The sequence below is a fragment of the Penaeus vannamei genome, chromosome 21 (assembly GCF_042767895.1).
Source record: "Penaeus vannamei isolate JL-2024 chromosome 21, ASM4276789v1, whole genome shotgun sequence".
In the NCBI taxonomy this organism is placed as follows: domain Eukaryota; kingdom Metazoa; phylum Arthropoda; class Malacostraca; order Decapoda; family Penaeidae; genus Penaeus; species Penaeus vannamei.
The window spans coordinates 26,185,638-26,190,637 of record NC_091569.1 but is presented as its reverse complement, the minus strand read 5'-3'; the positions used below and the strand labels follow the sequence as shown (position 1 = coordinate 26,190,637).

The 5,000-nt window shown below is 48.2% G+C and overlaps 1 protein-coding gene across 4 annotated transcripts in view; it reads right to left on the bottom strand.

The window, feature by feature from the left end:
* LOC113812139 (uncharacterized) overlaps nucleotides 1-5,000 on the bottom strand; it is a 250,767-nt gene that overhangs the window by 166,415 nt on the left and 79,352 nt on the right. The window lies entirely within an intron of this gene.

Genomic DNA, 5,000 nt, shown 5'->3' with positions numbered 1-5,000 from the left:
TTAGGGTATTGGAGAAGGAAAGAAATGTCAGACTTTCAATCCGAATCTTTAGAGATGAGGGCATGATCATTGCCCCCAAAGACAAAACCACCCTGAACTTCCTGCAGGAAATCAAGGTGCTAAAAGACGGGAGAGAAGAGTGTATCTCACCACTGACCTCCCAAGAGAAAAAGACCAAGATGGTGCTACTTGGTTTCCCACTAGGGTTCGACGTGGAGGTGATCACGTCTCTCCCACAAGTGGTGGAGGCTTCCCGCATGGCCAAAGGGAAGTCTCCAACCAGGCAAGTCCTGGTTATCCTCAGTGGAGCCCCAATCAGCACCCTTGATCTGGGTAACTGGGGCTCATACAAACTCAGGACATATGTGCCAGAGGCCTTGAGGTGCTTCACGTGCCAGAAATTTGGGCATCACCAGGCCAACTGCAAGGCCAAAGCCAAGGTGGTGTATGCAGCGAGGCACACGAAACAGAAGTGTGTATCAAGGCACACAAAGATGGCCAGGACACAACAGCCAAGTGTCCAAACTGTGCCAAGAAGCATCATGCTTGGAGCCTGGCTTGCTCTTTCAGCAAACAGGCAGTTATCAAAAAGCAGGAGCTAGCCAAAAAGCGTCCTGACTTTGTCCCTGCACCCCAGGCACCTACGTCTGGGGTAAAAACAACAAAAGAGAAAAGACTCCCCAACCTCCTAAGAGGAAGGAGTCGCCCCCACAGCCAAAACTGGATACCTCTAACAGAGAGGAATTCCCCAAGCTTGATAGTGGGAAAACCACAAAAAAGAACCAAAGGGAAAAGGTTCAGAGACCACAGCAATGGTCCCCCAGTAGAGGATAATCTTTTCTTTGACGAGAAAGATATAACTCTCCTGTTGAGTGCTGTAGTTTCTGCAGTAGCAACAGCCTTGGGGAGGACCAGTGAGGAGGCGGAGAAAGAAGTGCAGGTCGCAATGACGGCTATGACCCAAACTGAAGGGAAGGAAGCTAGAAGCCTCCAAACCGAAAACGACCAGCACTCCCCTCCCTAAATCCTTGGATGGCAGGCTAGCCTCGGGAGCAGCATTATGTGAAACCCCAGCTAGTCTGTCAGGACAAGCTGAAACTGTGCAGCAGAAGCCCCCACTGCAGGCCGAGTCTGTGCAACCAAAGTCTCGTCCCTTAACCCGAGGTGGCACTTCCAATCTAGGCTCTACACCCCTCGGTAGAGCCTTAACCAGAGTGTCTCACTTAAAGGAAGTTGTACAATCCTCAATCAACGAGGATCTGTATTTATCTGATGCCACCAGCACTGGGACATCTGAAGCTGAAGCAAGTGACTCTGAGTAACCATCATGACATAGAATCTAAGCATTCTGCAGTGGAATATCTGTAGCTATAAAAGCAAGAACTCCTTTCTCCAATCAATAGTGCGAGCAAGGAGCATTGACGTCGTTATGCTCCAGGAGACACTAACTACAGGATCCGTGTGTTTCTCAGGATATCATGCCTTCACCACTCCAAACCTGGATGGTGCTAGAGGGCTGATGACCCTGGTAAAAGAAGCTATCCCGTGCTCCTTAATAGCCAACCTGCCGCACTGTGGTGATGGTGTTGAATCTCTTGCTGTTGAGATTCAGCTACCTGGGGGCCCTATAAAAATATATAATATTTATAGCAAACCACTGTGTGAGAGCTTAGATCTGACCCAGGTCTGTGCTACTGCAGCACAAGACCGAGTGATCATAGGGGGAGACTTCAATTCACACATAGCCATGCTGAATCCCCGCAAAAGCCCGAACGCGGCAGGCATTCACATAGCAGAAGTTCCCTGAGATCGCTCTTCTCAACACCAAAGAACCGACGCATGTGAAGGGAGGGGTCCTAGACCTCACCTTTGCCACTGCAACAATGGTAAAGGGAATTCGGTTGTGTGTCGATGATACGGTTACTAGTGATCACTACGGTATAGTCACCACACTAATGGATACAGGTCCAGCCCAAAGACCACATCACATTCTTAAATGGAAAACAGACAAGGCCAACTGGTTTGCCTTCCAGGAAGGCTTGGCTCGATGTCTGAAAGACAATGAACCCAACAACAATAATGAAAATGTGGATGTGCTAGAGGCAAGGCTAATCCAGGCCATAAACCAGGCAGCCTCACAAACCATCCCCAAAACTCGCCCATGGTCCAGAACTCACAAAGACGCCTGGTACTATAATGACGAGATCAAAGAGGTCAACCACAGGGTTAATATGTGCAGAAAAAACTTCCGACGGCAAAGATCTCCCGACAATCTGGCCCTGTTGAGGGAAGCTGTCGTGGATGCCAAGGAAACTGCCAACAGAGTAAGGCAGGAAAAATGGCTGGAATGGTGCCAAACTTTTGGGCACCAGACCAGCCTTACAGAGTTGTGGAAACAGGTCAGGCAAGCGACAAGCTGCCAAGCCCCAAAATGCACTCATCATGACCCACAATCAGAGGCTAACAGATTGGTGCTTGAGTTCTCAGCCAGAACCAGCACCAACAATCTGCCTCCAATGATGAGAGAAAAACAACAAAACTTAAATACAGAAAGACTTGCTCTCATAAGAGACAAGGCACTCGAAGCTGATGAAACGGATGCCTTGTTCTCTCTTAGGGAACTATGAAAATCATACAAATCCAGTTCTGGGTCAGCACCGGGAGCTGATGGGATCTCCCACCCCATCATTTCGCATCTAGGCCTTGCAGGAGAACTTGCATTCTTGCAGGTTATCAACAAATCCTGGCAAACAGCCACGGTGCCCAAGAGTTGAAAACAAGCTACAATAGTTCCCATCCCAAAACCAAAGGAGCCTGGTAAGTACCGTCCCATCTCTCTTCTCAGCTGCCTGGGTAAAACAGCTAAGATGGTACTCAACAGGCTCCGATGGAAAACGGGTCCCCCTCATGAACATCTGCACGGGTTCACAAGGGGTAACAGCACTGCTCATAGCATTTCCACACTCTTAAGCACAATCTGCACCTCGCCCGCCGTGGTTGTCTTCCTTGACCTGGAGAAGGCTTTTGAACTGGCCAGTCCGCTTGCCATTCAAGAGACCCTAATCAACAAAGGAGTCAAAGGCAGACTCTTGCCCTGGATAGCTGACTATTTTAAAAATAGGACAGCAAATGTCAGATTTCAAGGCCACCTCTCACAGCACATGCCACTTGAAAATGGAACTCCTCAGGGAGGGGTTCTTAGTCCAGCCCTGTTTAATACCCTCATGTCCAACATACTCGACATTCACCTGCCAGAGGGATGTAAGATCATCTCTTATGCAGATGACTTGGCAATCATAGCCTCTGGCAATCACTGCCTAACTAGAGCTCAGCGATGTCTGAACCTGGTGTCTGAAGAGTGTTGTAGGACGGGTCTAAAAATATCAGCAGCAAAATCCAAAGCAATGGCTCTGAGAACTAATGTCAGAAACAAAAAACTCACTATACAGGGTATGGATCTGGAATGGTGAAGGACTATCTATACCTTGGTGTATGGATAGGACACACACTCACTTTCAAAAAGGAGATCCAATACCTGCTTGACAAAACCAAGGAAAGACTGTCAGTCATGAAAGTCATGACAGGAAGACACATAGGAGCAGGACACAAAGTACTAAGATCATTCTATGTACATGCTGTCCATCCTATTATTGACTATGCATCTGTCGCCCTCATTGCTTCCAGTACAACATTAAAAGAAAAACTGGAAACAATACAAAACGAAGCAGCCAGGATAATTCTAGGTGCACCTAAGTGGACAAAGGTCATCAACCTCCTCATGGAAGCTGATTTACCGTCCATGGACACTAGAATTGATCGAATGGCAGCACAGTTCCTTTCCAAGGTCCTACAGGCACCCACAAACTCCTATCTAAGACAAAGAGTTCTCAGACGCCTACAACAAGAGTACCAGTTGTTTGCGGACAATTCCTGGCTCACACATACAGCCAGAGTTTTGATACGCTTTCAGCTAAAAGATTCATTGCTTGCCAAGGGTATGGACTCCCCTCACCCTGATTACAAAGAACCCCCGCCGTGGGCAAACGAAATGATCGAATTCTCAATTCTAAATCTCACAATGAGAAAAGATCAATATTCCATGCCTAGCCTAAAGACACAAGCACAAAGGGTCATTGATCAAATAACTCCGCCGGGTAGTATAACATACTACACGGACGGATCCGTGGATCCAATAAACCATACTGCAGGCGCCGGCTTTGCAACAAAGGATACCACAGCATCCATTAGGGTCACTGACAATGCCTCAACGCTTCAGGCTGAAACGGTTGCGATCATGGAAGCATTGACACACGCGTCCCTGAGGGGAGGACACGTTGTCATTCATACAGATTCAAGAGCAACTATTGACAACTTACAGCATAGCATGCCCCCAGATAACATCTACCTCTTGACAACAGTGCTAAACATAGCCCAAAGAATCCTTAGTCAGGGTAGAAGAATCATCATAAACTGGGTCCCAAGCCACATAGGCATACAAGGGAACGAACTTGCTGATAATCTAGCCGAAAAGGGCAGGGGTATGCCCCTGTCCTCCATGGTCGTTAAACCCAGCCGAAGGGGACTAAGCCAAGGTACCAAAGCTGCAGCATGTGCGGTCCTCCGGGGAGCACATAGAGAAAACATCACAAAATCGCTCGCTGCCAAGTGGTACTCAGATGCTTCAGGCTATGAGCCACTGGCCCTTCCTCCAAACACAAAAAGAGGTACCGAAGTCATACTATTCAGACTAAGACTAGGTTACCAATGCGCTTGGCAAATTATTGACAATGAGACTGCCAGGTTATCCAAACACTGCGGCGAGCCTAACGCCACCCTGTTACATTACTTGCAGAATTGTGTACACACACAATTTCTGAGGCAGGGACCACCCACCACAGCCGCAGGGCTGGTAAAAAGGGTCTGCAACATGCATACCCCGTGGCAGCTGGATCGCTTGCTTGCAATCCAGCCACCGCGATAAGCATGCAGTTCAAAAACAT